General features: G+C 39.8%; 1 long non-coding RNA gene across 1 annotated transcript; it reads left to right on the top strand.

Moving 5' to 3' along the window:
* The first annotated feature begins 4,835 nt into the window (after positions 1-4,835).
* LOC147825796 (uncharacterized) lies at positions 4,836-10,539 on the top strand. Its single transcript, XR_015439968.1, has 3 exons — positions 4,836-5,005; positions 5,098-5,220; positions 8,801-10,539. It is a non-coding gene; the product is annotated as an uncharacterized LOC147825796 (long non-coding RNA).
* Positions 10,540-19,547: the final 9,008 nt, after the last annotated feature.

Genomic DNA, 19,547 nt, shown 5'->3' with positions numbered 1-19,547 from the left:
AGCATTGCGGCATGAATCAATTTCAGCATCACACATTCTAGATCCAGCCACCTCTGAAAAAGCCCCACCTATGACTGTGTGAGGCTTTGGGGGGACATCTAAACACAAGACGTAACATATACTCATCCATATAGCTAAAACCACAGCCAGAGCTATATCCTTCCTGGAAGTAGGATTATGCTTGGATGGAGCACCTGCTGCCCAGGGACCTGTGGCAGGAGACAGTTCCCAGAACCCTGGACCTCTCTGCCTCTACCTGGAGTCTGTTCAACACAGTGTCAGCACCCAAGGGGCCCAGACAATAGAGAATATTTAAACCATCTCTTGATGGGACCATTAACAGTCTCTAAATGGAGGGTGTGACCAGTGAGGTCTTCAGAAGCAAGGGCAGTAACCTCGGACATTGGCAAACAGAGTTCCCAGACTTGGCTGGCACAACTACGTTTATTGCCAGACCTGTGTTTTCTATAATGTCTGTCGTGTTTAAAAAAAAACTCACTTCCTAAAACTAAATTCATTTGCAAAAGAAATTTTATATTGCTACAAGAAAAGAAAAAAATAGGGTTAATCACTAAAGTAGAATTCAGTCAAAGCACACACACACAATAATGACTTGAAGTTCTAGCTGAACACTCTTGCCTGCTGAAGCTCGGTACTGAGGTGTGTTTGTAGTTAAGAGGGAAAGAGCATGTGTTAGAGGGCTGCTGATGACAGGGTAGCATCAGTATGAGAGCTTCTCCTCGACATATAATCCAAAGGATAAGATGAAAGTGGTAAGTGATTACCCTCTTTACTAAGTGATATTATTTTAAGCTTGTGATTCCTAAGGTCTTCTCCCTAGGGGTCTTGCACTCTTTGTGTCCCTTCCTTTGATAAATACTAGTATATTCAGTCTCTACCACCTGCCTGCCCATTTCACAGATGTGAAAAATGTAGCCCAAACAAAAGTAGATGCTTGATCAGATGCTCACAGTGAATCAGCAGTGTTCCTTGTTCCCGGCTTGATAAGCCCTCTACTAATACCTCAGCTCTTGCAAGAAGGTTCATTTTTGAATAATAAACAAGATGAGCAAAGGTAAGCTCTGACTCACCAAGGCATTTGTATTGAGGAATGATAGCTGGTGTTTTCCATTTGTGTTTCTGCATTCGGAAGAAAGATCAAAACCACTATGATTCCTTCAAAAATATATATTTTGAATTATAAACTTTCTTTGAAGAAGCCTATATTTAAGCATGGAGTTTAACATGAAACAGAGAATGGTATGGATAAAGCGGCATCATCTAATGTAGCTCCCTGTGAGATCCTAATTAAATTTGCTACTATTGCTATACATGCATTGCACTTTGCACTTGTACATTTCTTCACACACTATACATTTAAAGGGCAGTTTCACACACATCAATTCACTTGATTATCACCCTAACCACAAGTGGAAAGTTGTGTTCTTCATCAGTACAGCTGAGGACCTAGGAATCCAGAATAGCAGCTTGATGAGGATTCCATGGACAGGAAGAGGAAGGACTAAGACTAGGACTTGGGTCCATTTTTTCATCATTCCCCCATGTAGCCTTCTCTCTCCCTCACCACCAATTTCTGCCATTACCTGTGTGGATTGAGATCAGTTGGGTTGTCACACAGTAGTTCAGGACCTGGGGATAAGACTTTGGAGTGAAAGAATTTATCTGGAGTAGTTTTGAGTACATAAGAAGCTGGAAGAGAGGTGATTGTATTGGAGGAGCCCAGACCCACATTTGAAGGAAATTGAACAGTTTCTACAGGGCACAGTTACTTTACAAAGTACTTAGTAAGACACACTGCTCTCTAGGAAAGTTTTTCCTGAGCCCTCAAACTTAGTTAGGTCTCCAAGCTATGTTCCCATTGTGTCTTCTTCTTTTCTAATAATTTTGATGTTTTGCTCCATGTGTCTTGTCCATTTGACTGGAAACTTTACAAGGACAGGGATAGATTTGATGATCACCACTGTATCCCAGAGCCTAACACTGATTCATAGTTGGAGCTCAATATTTATGGGCTGGATTATTACCCTGGACTAATATCCTGTGACAGAGATAGGAATTTTAAGTGTTCTAACAAAATAGCGAGGCAGTGTAGTGCGTAAGTTTTCAGTGTTATCTGGGGATCTTAGAAGTCCAGGACTGCCTTTCAGGGGATCTTGTGGTCAAAACTGTTTGTAAAAACACTACGATGTCATTTGCTTTCTTTATTCCCATTCTCTCTTGAGTATATAGTCAGTGGCATTTTCTGGAGGCTGAAAAAGCTTTGGTGCCTTGATAACAAATTGAACATGTGCATACACATTCTTGAGCTTTAAAATTTTAAGTTTTAATTTCTATATGGTGACTTTTAGAACTCAGAGAAGCTAAATCTCTTTGGAATCCTCAATAATTTTTAAGACTGTAAAGGGATCTTGAGACCAAAATGTTTGGAGACTGTTGGGGAAGTGTAAATGTTCCTAGAGCCCTAAGGCTTGGACCCAAATCTTGGATGTGTCATTTTTGGTGTACAATACAACCTCTTGGTGACTTAGGATCTATAAAATAGGGTAACAATAAAGCTAGTGACACAAAATACAAGGTTGCTGAGAGGTTTAGCTAAAAGAAGATATAACAAGTCATCACAAGACATCCTCTGTGAAGATTAGCTGTTATGGAGGCCTGAGTAGGAGTAGGTGGCAGAGTCTGCCTGAGCCACGGGTGGCACTGAGGGCTCATTGAGCTTTTCTCAAAGCTGGGAATGAGGAAACGTCAGGGAGGGGCATTCTCCCACAGCTGGACAGGGAACCAGGGAGGAAGATGTTTGACTAATGGCTGTAAAAGCAGCCAATGCCTGCCTGCCGGAACCTGCCTGCTTGATGTGGGAGGCAGAGGGGTGGGGAAGCCCCAGAAAAATGAGTTGGCTGCTTTGACAGAGAGGGGAAGACCTTTCAGGCAGTGGGTTCTGGAACTTGCCTCCATGAACACCACAGCCCTGGGCTCAGCTGGGGAGAAGCTTCGATTCCTGGAAGTGTGCATCAGCACATTAGTTACTGTCTTATCAGCAAATGCACAGGCAGCCAGAGAGCTAGGGACAGATCCTGTTACTCGTGATGAAACTCCCTTCTGGTCAAGTATGAAAAATGTTTTAGGAATGAGTTCCCAGCCATGGTGTGAAAACAGATGTTAGATTCTTTTTTTTTTAAATTTTTCTTTCCACTGTGACATGGTTCAGGAAAAGGGGTCAGTAGTCACACATTTGAAGCTGAGCTGCTCATGTGTGTAAAGGCCCTGGAGTGATGTCAGAAGGGAAGTTTCAGGTCAGGGTTACTCTCCATCCCGTGCCCTGTTCTACATACGGGGAAACTGAGATTTCCCTGAGAAGGAAGGAGGTACCCAAGGTCCCACAGCTTGGTTAGGTTTCTCTGAGCCCTTTGCTAGTGTCTAAAATAAGATTAACATTTGTCACGAAATTAAGAGTTGACAATATTGAATGGTTCATAGAAAATGAGCTTGGGAAAATTTAAAGTTTTTATAACAAGGGCAAAAAAATCTTACCTAATAATTTATTTTTCTTCTCATACATGATTAAAATACCTTTTTTTCCCTCTCAAAAACAATGTTTATAAAGGAATAGAAGCGGTGATTGAGGGCCTTGGCCACAACCTCTCCTGGGTTGAAGGACTGAATTGGGGAAAGAAGTCAAGTTTGGGTGTCAAGTAGAACCAGGGTTAAAAACCCTGCATCTGCCGTTCACTTGCTGTGTGATCTTGGGCAAGTCTCCAAGCCTCAGATTTTCTATTTATAAAATGGGGATAATGATGCTTTCTTGAAAGAGATGTGTGGAGTAAGTAGAATGACTATAAAGAGCTAACCTAACTAACTGAAGCCCTTTCTATAGGCTAAGCTCTGTACCACGTGCTTCTGCGGATCACATATGTATGACCCTCCAAATAACTCCATGAACTTCATTAGAAGCCCCACTCTATAGAAAAGAAAATGGGAACTCAGTACCTGCTCAATTAAGGTCACTGAGCCAGCAGGATCAGACATGGGATTTGCACCCATACCATCTGACTCTGCAGCCCACATTCACCTATATAAGGCACCTAGGAGAGTGGTAGTACATGTAAGAAGTGCGTCTCAGTTTCCCTCATCCAGTTATTACACATTGTATACATCTAATAGATGCCACATATATCCCACAAATATGTACAATTAGTGTTAGTCAAAGTATATATTAATTTAAAAATGTAAATGCCGCCAATATTGGTGCAATGGTCTGAATATTTGTGTCCATTCCCTTCCTGCCAGTTCATATATTGAAATTTAATCCCCCAAAATGCCAGTATCAGGAGATGTGGCCTTTGGGAGGTGATTAGGTCATTCGGGTGGATCCCTCATGCTTGGGATTAGTGCCCTGATAAAAGATACCCCAGAGAGCTTGCTCATGCCTTCCACCGAGTGAGGACATAGCTAGAAGGCACCATCTCTCAGCCAGTAAGTGAGCCCTCTTCAGACATTTCTTCTTCTGAGAGTCCTTACTCTTGGACTTCCCAGTTTCCAGAACTATGAGAAAAAAAGTTTCTGTTGTTTATAATTTACCCAGTTTGTGATATTTTGTCAGAAGCCCAAACAAGAAGAATTCATATTATTAAAATAATCATCTCTCATCTCACTTGGCTTATGTAGCATCACAAAAGCCATGTCATTCTGACATCACTATTGAAAAGAAATCAGGAAAGTAGTATCATGAAATATCTGAAAATAAAATCCAAAATCTCTTCAGTAGGTGAAGTGAAGAACTAATACAGTGGCCCTGACTTATGGGTGCCACCTTGTAAGTTTGAGAAAAATAAGGGTTTCTGTATTGTAAAATTAATCCTAGAAATCTTACATTGAACTCTTGCTCTAGATCTCTCCAGGTTAAACAAATGATTGGATTACTGTGCTCTGGGGGAGAATTACGCAGCCCAGCGAGGGATACTGGCTATCTCATCCTAATCACAAGGTTAGGTTGGCACTTTTATAAATGTCTTGATTAAAACAAATGGATTACTACATAATAAACACTTTTTTTTTTTTGGCTGCATTCTCTTTCAGGATGCAAGGCTCATTGGAGAAAATTCATGGCAGAGTCCCTCCGTGATCAGAAGTTAGAAGCCGCTCAGCTGAGAGTCGCAGCCATTTTGGAGGTGGTTTTGTGAGCAGAGATGATCCAGATTGGTAAGGAAATTCAGAAGATGATAGATAATCCATCCATCTCTAATGTTCCAAAATGCCTTATCACTGAAGAGAAGCAGGTTCACATCAGTTCCTCTGCATAATTTTGAAGAAACAAATGGAGCCAAGAGAGTAGACAGGGTTGTCCAGAATCACCAGTGAAATCAAGGCAGGACAAGGGTTCCTGACTCATTGCTCTTTCCTCAGTGATTCTCACATATGCGGGTGAGTGTTACAAATGAGGTTCCTGAGCTCTTTAGACAGGAAGCTCTTGTTTTTCGATAATCTGGGAAGATTTCCCAGAGAAATGTAAGCTGTTTGAAATTTAAGAATAGCATGCAGAAAAGTATACATGTTGTGACAATAGCTCAATGAATTTTCATGAATCTGTATGACAAGCACCATGATCATCGACAGGATATTACTAGAAATATAGAACTTCCTATCATGGGTTAGCTTCTGCTAACTATCACTCCCCTAAGGTGTTAGTATTGTTCTGAATTCTGACACCATAGATTTGACTCTGGGTGATTTTGATCTTTTTATAAATGGAATTGTATTGAGATTTATACTTTCATATCTGACTTTTTCACTAAATATTGTATTTGTGGTATTTATCTATATTTTGCACAGGTGGATTGAACATTATCACTGTTGTATTATATTCTATTCTGAGAATATAACAGAATTCATTGATTCAGTCTATGGCTGATGGACACTTGGCTATCATGAATAGAGCTATTGTGAGCATAGTAATATCTGTCATTTGGTTTATGTCTACCATATTTTTATTGGCTAGATACAGGAGGAGAATTTCTTGGAGAAGTAATCTTGACCTGGATTTAACAATGATAACTTCTTAAAAAGGTGGAGGAAGCTATCATGCACAGTCATATAATACAAAAAAGCAGGAGATATTTGCGAGCACTGAGTGACCCAGTGAGGTGGGCATACAGTGCCCATAAAACCGGGACAATGGGATGCTTCCTCTCCTTAGACTACTTGACTTTCCCTCCTCATCTGTCTTTCTAAATAAGGCCCATTCTTCAATCATTGCTGCTTCTGTCTTGAGTTCACAATTTCCCGGGAGCTTCCTACTGTCCCAGGTTAGTGCCCTCTGTCTGGGTAGTTTTTTCCTTTGGGCTCCTTTAGCCTTTTATGATTCTTGTCAGTACAACACTGCCACCATGGTTCTGACATTGTCTGGTGGCTTGTCTGTCTCCTGACTAGACTGTGAGTCCCTTCAAGGACAGATGGAGTTGGCTATTAATGCTTTCGGTTTGACCTTGGTGTGCTCTGTCCTTTCTTTGCCTTCCTCTCTGCCTAGTCACACTGACCTCCATGGAGGTATCAAGAGGCCCAATTCCTTTCTCTAGATAAACCTATTTAAAAGATCATAGACAGGGCCACAGATTTAGCTCAGTGGTTCCGGCACCTGCCTCACAAGTGCCAGGTCCTGAGTTCGGTCCCCGGTACCAAAAATAATAATAATAATAATAATACAATAAAAGATCACAGGTAGAGAGGAGAGTGAGAATGGATGATCCTTTTCCTAGCTCCTGTTCTGCAGGATCATGTCAAGCTGGCTGCTTTCCTGCAGAAGGTTGTAGCTCCTCTCTGGGAGTAGGGAGGCAACTCTCCCCCTCAGTTCTGTGGATATGAACAGTCCCAAAGTTTCTAGACTTCATTGTTTTTGTGGATCCCCTATCATTTAACCAACCCTGTTCGAATTGTTCTAATCTATATGTGCCATCTGCTGAGACCTTAATAATAAATACATGGATTTAAAATTCATCTCCATATCTATCTAGCATCCTGCCTGATACATACTAATTATGAATCAAGTGTTAGACTTAAATCTTCATGAGCAGGCATTGCAACTTCAGGTATCTATAGGGCCTTACCGGCATGGGTAAGAATTGTGGCACACCAGGAAGTGAGTGCTGTCTAAACTGTGCCTACTCAGCATGAGTTCATTAATGCTTTGCATGTATTTGGACCAAGAATGGCCAGATCCTGGTCTTTTGAGAAATCAGAAATCGAGATTTTGATGTGGAATGTCAAATTTTAAATATAGTCAGCATTTGAAATTTTAAAAGACTTCATCTTGACAAAGTGTAGCTGCCAGTCCATAGCTCTCCACAGCCACTGTGAGCCTGTTGGACAGAGTGAGGGCAGAGAGTGATGTGATCAGCCACCGCACAGTGCCATGAAAGACATCCCAATAAAGGAGGTGAAGAGACAACAGACCCTTTGATCTTGATCTACACAGCAGTTTGAATGTGCTGAGAGGCCGCTATACTGAGAATACTAATCTTTCTCTGTGATGGGCATTTCTTAAAAAAATCAGGTTTTAGTTCTAAAAATAGTGTTTGGTGGATTTCTCCACTTCAGTCAGGTTCCCAGCCACTTTCTCTATTTCTGCTTCAAGCTAGGAGCTTTGAGTTCTTTTGGGTTTTATCAAATTATACACTGTGCAAAGGCATCCATTTCACCAACAGATGGACTTAATGTGCATGAAAATACATGCCTTTTAAAGAAACTAAATTAGTAGTTCCACTTCTTTTCCCTTTTATTAAAGACAGAGTTCTAGGAGAGCTCTCTGCTATAAAGTCAGACTTTATAGACATCAGCAAAATGAGATTTATTTGGATGGAAATCGGACGGAACATCAGAGAAGTCCTTGGCAACACAGAGCCTGCAGGTTTTAAGTAGAGATTCAGAGGGTGCTGGTCTCCAGCTCCAGCCATGGTTTGAAAATAGAAGAAAAGTGAGAGAAAAAGCTTAGAATTCTGATTCTTTAAGAGTTGGAGGTTTCCTTGGAAGAATGTGTCCATGGCTTCCTTTGGGTGTAGGTAAAATGGTATCCAATCTGTGGAAGCCCAGTGAAGCAGACAGACCTGATCTGCTGACCAATGGGTGGAAGCAAAAGCCCTAAAATCCAGTCCTGGTGTATCACTAACACACCCTGTCATCTCAGACAAGTCCCCTCATCTCTTAGACTCTGAGTTCTCAGTTGGAATCTTGAGGAAATAATCTTGCATTGTCTATCCTCTATTGTTATTGCTGGAGAAGACATAGAATTATTAGGAAAGAAAGTATTTTCCATGCTTCTGTTTATTTATGGATCTACTTGTTACAAATCTTGAAACAATAATAAGAATTATTTTAGCTGTGAGCTCTGTCTTGAGTTCACTATTTCCTGGGAGCTTCCTACTGTCTTAGGTTAGTGGCCTCTATCTGAGTAGTTTTTTCCTCTGGGCTGCTATAGCCTCTTATAATTCTTGTTAGTACAACACTGTCACCAGTATTCTGACATTGTCTGATGACTTGCCTTTCTCCTGACGAGACTGTGAGTCAAAACACCATCAGGGCAAGAAGCTCCTTTTGATATCCATTTCATTCAATCCCAAAAGTAACTATTAGCAGTCTGATGTGTATGTATTCTTGGTTTTTGTATATGAAATATTGTACACATAAACATGTGATACAGACATTTAGGGTGATTTTGAAAATACGGTAAGTAGAATTATTCTGTCCATAGTCTAAAATTTGTTTTATCGAATAAAATATTCCATTTCAGAATAAGAAATGAACCACATCATTTTGGAAGTTTTCACAGATGCTGTATAGTTTGGATGCAACACAGTCCTTTAAGTAAGATGATGCTTCCAGCATTTCCTTGTTATCAGAAAATGAAATGTGTACTTCTTTGTACCTGTGGAAAACTACTTCTCTGGGGTAGGTATCGAGAACTAAAATTGCTTGATCAAAGAGAATGCACATTTAAAATTTTTATGGACACTACAAAGTAGCCCACCAAAGAGTCCACTGATGTGCATTTCTACAAGCGGTATTTCAGAGCACACCTTTCCACCTCCCTCACTGACCCTGAATACTATTACTCTTTTAATTTTTGCCAATCTGATGAGCGAACAAGAGCCAAGTGCCCACAGGAATTGGTCAAACCTGTGGAGCCAGTTACATCAAAAATCTTCTGGGAACAGGGTTTTCTAGGTAGGTTTTGACATTTCTGTTTTTCAAGTGGAGTGAAATAAAACAGCTGCTCAGGTTGGTATTTGGTGCTGTTCTTCCAGATAGCCTTCTTCCTGGGGCTGGTGGCTGGGTTGGCCAGGGAACAGGACTGGACATACCAGATCCTGGGCAGCCTTACTCATGTCTCTTCCTTGCTGCTTAATGGCATCTTCCTTGGGAAGATGGCTGTTCTTCATTGGGCCTGGTGGCCAGGGCACAAAATGGAAGGTTCCATGTCATGACAGAACCCTTGAAACCTGGAAAGTCTGTGATATAAGAATCTCCTCAACTCTTCTGCTGCATGTGTCTTTGAACTGAGGCCTTCAGCCTCAGAAAGCCTGCATGTTTCTCATAGGCTAAGAAGGCTTGTTGGTGTGGTGCTCAGCTGTATTTTCACTGGGAGATTCAGTGTGTGCCTCAGCTGGCTATAAGGCAAAGTGTGAATTGAAGGAGAAAATGCTGACATCGAATGTCACACTTCCTTTAGACTACATGTTCCCATGGATTCACTCAGTAAAGAATACAGGGGTAGCATATGAAGTTTTTCTCTGGACTATTAGGGTAGGAAGCAGCTAGGGGAGGTAGCCCGAACCAAGGCTTCTTCCTTAATCACATCAACAAACAATATCAAGACTTTCCATTTCATACCTACAGGCCTACCACCCTTGACCTAGTTCAGGTTTTCGTTAGTTTCTGCCCTGGCTCTTGCTCCCTAAATCACCTCCAAGTTTAGTATCCAACCAAACAGTCTCTGCATCTCTTGACAGATTTATTTCCTAGTGAACAGCTCAGATGATGAAAATGTCCCACTGAAGAACCTTCTAGGCCTGCATGGTCTGGCTCAGCCAGACTTCCCAACCTTTTTGTTTTTTGTTTTTAGTCTTTTAATTATCTTATTTGACAGCTATGTCAGGCTGTTTACTTATTCTTCAGACATTTTTTAATGCCACCTATTTTTGTGCCCACATTGGGCTGGTCACTTGCAACACAAAGTTGAAGAAGCCATTATCCCTGGTCTGGGAGCCCCTTGCTTTGTAGTCCTTTTGCTCTTCCTACCAGTGCTCCAGGATCCAATTGATGGTATTCTCTGTGAATAGGTCCTGGAAGTTCCCTTCCAAAGGCAGCACACATGCGATATATCCTACCGGCTCATGGGTATATTGCTTTTCTATATACTCTTCATTTCCTCAGTCTGTTGCTATCTTAAAAGCTCCTCTGGGATGGGAAATGATCTTATTCATTTTCTATTAAAGTTTATTTTTAGTTAATACATAATTATATATATTTATGGACCACAATGTGCTATTTTGGTACATATGTATAATGTGTAATGACCAAATCAGAGTAATTAGCATATCCATCTCCCCAAATACTTATTATTTGCGATGAGAATATTCAAAATCCATTCTGTGAACTATTTTGAAATTTACAATACAATAGGATGAACTGTAATGACCCTGCTGTGCTATAGAACACTAGAAGTTATCCCTCCTGTCTAACTGTAATTTCACACCCCTTAATCAATCTCTCCCAATCCACTTGTTCTAGCCTCGGTTTTATTCATCTTTGTAATCTCCAAAGGGGCTTATATTTGGCCTGTCAGCCAGCAGGACCTCATAATTATTTGCTGCATCCTACTGATACAGAAGCTGATGTTCAGACTCAGCTGGTTGTATTGATTTTATCCTAAAAGCTTAAATAAATGAGCTCTTAGAGCAGTATCTCTAAGCAATACAGACCACTTGGAAAGCCTGTGAAAACTCAATGCCCGGGGGCCGGAGATTTAGTGCCAATGGTTCTGCCACCTGCCTTGCAAGTGCAAGGTCCTGAGTTTGATCCCCGGTACAAACAAACAAAAAAACAAAACTCAAGGCCCAGGATGCACCCCAGACCAAGTATGTCAGCATCTTGGAGGGTGAGGTCCAGGCATCTCTGGATTTTAACATGTCACAATGGGGCCACAATTTGTATGTCTTGTTGCTGGGCAACTTGAACTGCCAGTGGTACATGCATGACTGCCCCATGTATGACTGCACACTTCTACCACCAGTGGCACAAGCCGCTTAATGGAACAGTCATACATGTACCACGGATCATACACACTGGAAGGAGCAGGTTAAAGCTCCTCAGTTTGAAAACTACTGCCTTGTCAGTTTGGGTAGTTATTCTCCAGGTTTGGGTTATTAGCCTCAGGAGATTTTGCACATCGGATACTGAGTCATTTCTTACTGTAATCATGTCCTTGGAAAATTTTGTAATTTTATAAAGAAGAGTCAACACATAATAGCAAAAGTGGCTTTACTGCAGTCCAAAGTTCAGAAGCTGTATTTCAGAAATGAGGCTTTAACCCAAAGGAGAGCAATATTTGGCAGAACAAAGCTGTAAAAATTTCCCAGCAAGCAAGTAAACAAGGAAACTAAGAGTCACACAGTACATGGCAATAAAGAGATATTAGCCTCATTGCCTTTTGCTGAATACTAGCCCCCGAACCAACCTGTTATTAATCGGTCACTATCTGGAGAAATTGGCCTGGGTACTTGTTACTGATTAGATTGTGCCAAAAAGCCATCAGCTTGCTGTTGAGCCAGAAGGCACGTAGAGGAGGGTGGGGAGAAGAAGGAAGATTACTTCTAGTAAAGTCCTATTTGACTCCCTCAAAGTGACTGGATTCACTTAGAAAGTGAAAGGTAGCTACCATGTGGATCACTGAAATTATATTCTGTATTTGTCTCAATAACTTTTTTTTTTGTACCGGGGATCAAACTCAGGTCCTTGCTCTTGCAGGGTAGGCGGCAGAACCACTGAGCTAAATCCCCGGCATATTCTGTATTTGAATGACATTCAAAATCTATCTGTTGCTTGTGCATGCATTTGCACAAAACTAACTCAACTCTTAACTGACTTCTTGATGTACGTACATTCTACCTTTAACTTATGGATATATAGTGATGGACTAAAAGGAAACCACACTAAGAGGTTAACTGAGACATAAAAAGAATATTAGCAAGAAAACTTGTAATAGGACTTGTGGCCATCTGAAGCAAGTTCTGCTTCCTGTACAAAGCTTGGCCTCTTAGGACGGCTGGTACCTGGCCCCTCTCCCATGTCCCCCAGGCTTTTGTATAGAAGGAGCATGCTCACCTCACACTTGTTTCAAGCTGTTCTGAACTTCCACAGGTGTGATCCTGCTGAACTTCTGTACTCATTAGCAAGGCAAGACTAAGCATGAGATGGCAAGGACGAGGGGACATGCATGGTATATAGGTCTCTTCTGTTTATTTGTATGTTCCTGTGTTTCATCTGACTTCACTTACATGTTAGAACATCAAGCTCAGAATTTCGTGGTGGTACCAGCAGAGCATTAAACCAAACATGGAGCCCTTCTGAGCCTGGTGTCCTATGAAACTGCATAGGTGACACATCCAAGAAGCCCACCCTGGGTATCATAGAGGGGAAAGGCACTGTCAAAGAGGCACAGAATAGTACAGCCTTGAAGAGAGGGTTTGGGTAACTTGTGTGATAGTCCCACCCAATAAACCCAGGTGCCACTCACTTCTGGGGATGTATCTTGATGGCCTAATCCTCAAGTTTTCTTTAGTTACAAAGCTGTTCATTACTTAGAACAATGAACAACTAGTTATAACAAACATATAACAAAAAGAATGCTTAATTAACAAAGCATTTCCTTTATGGGAGTATTAGAGACCCAGCAAAACCCATGGGGATTATGTCAATGCATGGGAAAATGTGTCTGGTTAAATGTTAAATAGAAAAACAAAAAGGCATCTCGTTAATGAAATACTTTATAGTCTGGTGGTAGATTATGGGCACTTTTAAAAATTCTATATTTTAACATCCATTCACGCTAGTCTCTGTTGAGCATTTATTCCTTAATTGTGTTTTTCTCTATTTGTTCCTGTCTGATCTTTCTGAAGGACCACATATCACCTGCTATCAGGCAAGTTCACATTTTTGTGGGGTACATAGCATGTGGCATTCTTGGCCTTTTCCTCAAAAGAACACAATTTCTGTTGAATAATAGGAGTGAGTGGGGAAGAGTTTAGTATGGTTTTTGAGGAGGGGTCTTATCTGTCTGGATTTTTATTGTTATATATTGGAGTAGAGTAATTTGAAGTGCTTTATGATTATACCTCTAAGTTTTGAGTAGTTTGAGCACTACACAGAGTCCATGGGATTGAGACTAAAAAGGACTTTGGTTTGCATCCAGCACTGCCTCTCTTTTTTTATTATTTTTTATTTTGGTACCGGGGATCGAATTCAGGTCCTTACGCTTGCATAGCAGGCAGCGAAACCACTGAGCTAGATCCCCAGCCCATTGTTTTTTAAACCATCTTAACATTTTTAAGTATACAGTTCAGGAGTGTTAAGGATATTCACTCTGTCAATAAAACAGATTATTTAGGCTTTCTTTCTAACCACTTTTTTGAGGTATAATTGATACGCAAAAAGCTGCATTTATTCAATTAATGCATTTTGATGAATTTGAACATATGAAAATAATTGCTACAATAAAGGTAACAAATTTATTTATTACTTCCCAAAGTTTCCTAGCACTCCAGCATTGTGTGTGTGTGAGTGTGTATGTGTGTGTGTGTATGCAGAAAGAGCAATTAACATGAGATATACCCTCCTAACAAAACTTTAAAGTGCATAATACCGCATTATTACCTACAGACACTACGTTGTACAGCTAACCACTAGAACTTATTCATCATGTATGCAAAATATTATAGCTGCTATGCAAAACAGTACAGATATTTCTCATAAGATTAAAAATTGAACAATCATACGGCTTCAGCAATTCAACTTCTGGGTATATTTCCAAAAGAATTAAAATCAGAGTCTTGGAGACATATTATACTCCAGTGTTCACTGCAACATTATTCATAATAACCCAGATATAGAAACAAACCTAAGCATCCATCAGTGGATGACTGGATAAAGAAAATGTGGTATATATATACAATGGACTATTTCCACCATCAAAGAGAGGAACTCCGGCCATATGCAAAAACATGGATGAATCTGGAGGACATTATGGTAAGTGAAATAAGTCAGCCACAGAAACAAATACTGTGCGATTCCAGTTCTGCTTCTTACTAGCTGTGTAATTCCTGAACCTGAGTTACTACAGCTGTACAATGGGAATGGTACCCCTTAATAAGAAGGTGATGGAGAGGACTCTGTTAGAACACTGAACTTGAAGCTGTGTGTTCAACCTGTCCTGGGAAAATCATTCTACAAAATGTTGGTTGTTGTTGCACTGGAAAGCCTGCCCCCTCACCTTGTCCTGGGGAATCAGCTGGGCAAGGTTTGGCAGTTGAGTTGGTAAACTAGGTTCCAAATGCTATATTGTTCCTAGTAAAATTTTTTTTTTCAAAACAGTTTATGATGTTTCATATCTCACAACCTTGAAATTTATTGTTTATAATTTTTATAGTTTTACAAAAAGTGCTTTTTTATGTTTTAAAATATTCCACAAAAATATAGTAAGTTTCTATCATGGTATTTTAAGAAAATGAGACCTCCTGCTTGGAATTCTAGAGGTGGTCAAACCTAATGACTAGAATAAGATAAAGCCAGCTAGGAAACTTTTATTGAACATTACACTGAGAATGAGTCATGCTATTCTCTTTGTTCTCCCTGTGTCAATCATTCGTTCACACTCTGAGTAAATACTGAGTGCCCAGAGCTGGGAACGTGGAATAGGAAGGCAATGGTGTGATTCTTCTGTCACCCTCCCCTGCACCTCTTTCTCCAGGATGCAGGTTTATAAACTCACACACTCTGCGGCCCACAAAGGATTGTGGGAGCTCTGGGTGCAGTGCACTTCTGACTGAAGCAATTTAAGATGGCCAGCAGAAGATGAACCTTGGCTCTCCCAAAGGCCTTCAGAACTCTGGCCCCACCAGTCCCCCTTCATGGTGTTCAGTGCATGCAGCCTGTCTCCACCCTGGAGGCAGGCACTGGTGGTCAGAGAGACAAGCAATGTCAGCACTAGGCCCTACAGCTTGGTCAGAAGGCCAAAGGAGACCATAAGTAAAAGGAAGACTTGAGACTTCCAGATTCCAGGTTCCTGGGTACCCATTTTAACTGAAAACAGCCTTTGGCAATTGTGCAAATGATTCACAGAAACAAGTTGCTTGCTTGTGAATATCTGAAAGAGAACTACTGTGTGAAGGGAATACCTTTTTCTGTTTACCTGGATCAGAGTGATGTGTGGGTGCTGGATACAAAGCAAATTCCTGTTCTTCAGAATGGAAGATACAAGTCAGATTCTCTGGGAGAGTGGCCTGGTGATATGGTTTTGACCAAGAATAATCTCTGGTTATTCTTGGACACAACCTAATACTTAAGAATCACTGGTACAAGAAAAACAACATGAAGTTCACGTTCATGTTCATGTTCATGGTTTGGGCAAGTCATTTTACCTTTTAGTTTCAGTTTTCACACTGCCTAATAGGGCTTGAGGAAAGTGTTCCCCTTGCAGTATGGTTGTGAGTTTGAAACAAAATTATGTAGGTGATCTCATCTCATAATAATAAAATGCCTTACAGTGCTTAGTCATCCTGATTGCTTCTCATTTTCCTTTTTAGAGTGTTCTTAACTGAACAAAGGTCCTTTTATAAATTTGTTGGGTATGTGTGTCATAGTCTTTGTATCTTCTGGTCCTAGTTATAACTTTGGAAGATATTGTCAAAATAATCAATTTGCTTTGAATGAAATGTGTTTTGGAAATATAGTGATAAAGAATCCCTTGGGTCACTTTGTAAGCTTAATCTAGGGAGAGATATGTAAACAAATAATTTTAATGCAGTTTGAAAATAATAATGATAATGGTCATAATAAAATGTTTAAATTAATAATTATTATTGTAATTAAAATTTTTTGAGCATTATGATATGCCTTGAGTGTTTATATCTTCTCATTCAAGCTTCATTATTATTCTATTACTGGCCATTATTATTTGCATTTTACAGATAATGAAACTGTGGTAGAAAGAGTTAGAATAACTTGACCAAGGGTATACAGTCATAAGTAAAAGAGTTCAGATTTAACTCAGGTCTATCCAATTCTAAAATTCTAAATTCTCTTTCTCTTAGTCTGCAGAGTTGCCAGCAAAATAGTAGGTTTGCATTTGTATTTTTGGATCTAATAACATAAAATCCTTAAACTGAGAGTTGCCTTGAAGTATTAACTTTCAAACTCTTGACGGCAATGCACAGTGAGATATTGATCTTACATAATGACTCAAAATGTTCATGTGTAACACACACCCAAATACACACATGCACACATCTGTGTATCTGTTGTGAAACAATAGTCATCTCTAGTCTGACATTTTTTCCTTTCATCTTTTTTGTTAATAATTGTGCTGACTCTGTCCATTTTATTACTTGGCAATAGGTCTGATCCATGAAAACCCTACTGTAAAAGATACTGGACCAGTTACCTCTTTTATAGATGTGTAGAAAATTGCTGGAGAGGAAAAGCAGTCAGAGAAGTCTCATTGGTTGTAATTGGCTAGAAATATGGCTCATAATTCAGGCTATCAAACTGCTCATCTAGATTTTTTTCCAGTTAAAGGATTGCCATTCAAAAAATGGCAGTTCTATTAACCAAAAGGGAATAATTTTGTGGTCTACTCTCATGAATAGATAAGTGTCATTATCTTGGGAGTGGACTTATTACTGTATAAGTGCTGTTATAAAGGCCAGTTCCGCTCTCTCTCTGACTCTTGCTCTCTCTTGACCTTCTGCCTGCTGCTAAGGGATGACACAGCAAGAAGCCCTGGCCTGGGGCCAGGGATTTAGCTCAGTGGTTTTGCGGCCTGCTGCGCAAGCCCAAGGACCCTAGTTCGATCCCTGGTACCAAAAAAAAAAAAAAAAGAAGAAGAAGCCCTGGCCAGCGGATGCACCATCTTCTTGTACCTCTCACTATCCAGAAACTTGAGCCGGTGAATTTCTATTCTTTATAAATTGCTCAATCTCAAGTATTCTTTTATAACAGCACAAAATGGACTAAATCAGGTTGTATGAGATGAACAAGAATAGTGGTCAGAGAATCGGGGCAAGAGTGCACATTGTTGGGGACACAGCACAAGCAAAGGTATGAGGAGGTAGAGTGAGAAATGGTGTGATGGTTACATGGCAGGAGATGAACTTGACCCAGCAGATGAACACTTGATTTTAGGAAGTCCAATGGAATTGCATCATCAGAGAAGAAGACTGTGGAGATCAGGTAATTCTTTGCCCATTCTGGCAGTCCTCAAGGAAAAGTTGATTAAGGCATTTAGTAATGTATTTACCTAAGCCCATGGTCAGTTATCTAAATGTTAGAGAGATGAGGTCTGCAACCAAGAGGTTTCATTGAACCAGGTCATCTTTTATGAAAGTCCATACCTTCTACATTTGCTGACATTGCTTTTGTTACATGATAAAATCATGATCCTCTTGAACAGCTGGCATATTTGCTAATTGACAGACACTGTGAATCACACATCCCTGACTAGTGTTTCCTACTTTGCTTTGGCCTTTGGAAAATGCACAACTTCATTTATGTCCTTACTTCCTCCTATATAGTTCTGGGAATCAGTCTCTCCTGGCTTCATGCAACTTTTATAACTTTGTGTTGCCATTTCCATTATTTCTTTGGCATTTTCATTATATTGTAGATTTTTTTAAAAGTTCACTTCATTTGCAAGGACAAGGTCCTGATTTCGATCCCTGGTACCAAAAAAAAAAAGTTCAAAATTTTGGGGGGATGGTGTGGAGTAAATATAAATGTATATAGACAGTCATACTAATTCCATGGAAATGAAAATGAGGGGAATGAAGAATGAATACCCACTTGTGTGAGTTAGCAAATATTTGCATAGTTTCTTAGGAAATCAAAGAAGGAATGAAGAGTTTTGGGAGAAGACAATGGGTTACTTTCAGGACAGGCACATTTGAGGTCATCTGGAAACAGAGGTGCCAACACTGAATTGATTAAGGAAATATGAAGCTCAAAAGTGAGATGGGAATTGAGCATGTAGCTCAGTGGAAGAGTGTTTGCCTAAGGTGTATAAGCACCTGGGTTTGATCCCCAGCATAGAAAAAAGAAAAAAGTGAAGTCTGGAAAGAAAAATAGAAAGATTTAGAAGTCATCAACCCAGTTGTTAAAGCCATCAAAGGCACAATTCATAAGGGGTAGCCTAGCCTCAAACAACAAAAGGAAGAGAAAAGACAAATGGCTCTTTGACAATGCAGAAATTATACCATGACTGACGGTATACATATGGGTATTACTCATTTACCCTCATTAACTCAGAGTGAACTGTGTAACACCATATCGACTCTTAATATTAAATCATATGAATGGATGTGAAATGCCAATTTATACTCAGTACTAGGAATGCTTCTCATGATACATACTTTCTATGGATGTATTCTCTTTTCCTATTGAGTTTATAAATCATTTGTTTCCCTGTGGATTGAAAACAAGAGTACAACATATTTAGAGACGGGATGTTCTGCGATAAAAGTTAGATAGTCAGTGCTGATGGAAAATTCTAATTTCTTCAAGGTTGAGCCTTTCGGATCATGTCTGGCACATGCAAAATGAAATTAATTCATATTATGCAATATCTTGTGTTTTCTTTTTTGTTTTAATGAAATGTTTTAAAACTTTAGATGAGAGCTGGCTTAACAGTATTTCCCAAATTAAAACACCATCAAGTACAAATATTACAATGACCTCTAAGTTTTCTTCTTAAATGGTCTACACATTTATATGAAAAGGGATTTTAAAAAAATTTCCTTCACCAACTATCCCCCTGATTCCACTTAGTGTTAGTTAATTAACCAAACATAAAGAAAAGATGAAAGTATGTGAACCTCAAATCCTTTGTGTTCTGGAAAAAGTATATAGTCACAGAGTAATGAAAATAATGAAAATAAATTTCTACTAATGAGAAACAGAAATAATGACCAATGGAAGTAATGAAAACAGATCAACAGAGGTCAAAACTTCACACAAAGTTAACTGTGTGAGGCTGGCTTGCCACTGTCTTTGCTCAGGGCCCATGCAGTGGCTAAATGATCTTTGGTGGGAACAGGGGCAAGCATTTTTCCTCAAAGTACAAGAAGTCCCTGACTTATGAAAGAGTTCTGGTCTGGAAGAACATTGGTAAGTTGAATTTTTTTGTACATCTCACAAAGTGAGTCTTATACACCTTTGACACAGATGTGCACTGATGCTGATCCTGCATTCACACATGGATCTCCATCTCC

The sequence above is a fragment of the Heterocephalus glaber genome, unplaced genomic scaffold (genome assembly GCF_053883595.1).
Source record: "Heterocephalus glaber isolate CG9 unplaced genomic scaffold, H.glaber_assembly_v1.0 deba00001481, whole genome shotgun sequence".
NCBI classification, from domain to species: Eukaryota; Metazoa; Chordata; class Mammalia; order Rodentia; family Bathyergidae; genus Heterocephalus; species Heterocephalus glaber.
Note: the sequence above shows the minus strand (reverse complement) of the source record. Positions and strands in the feature narration are given on the sequence as shown.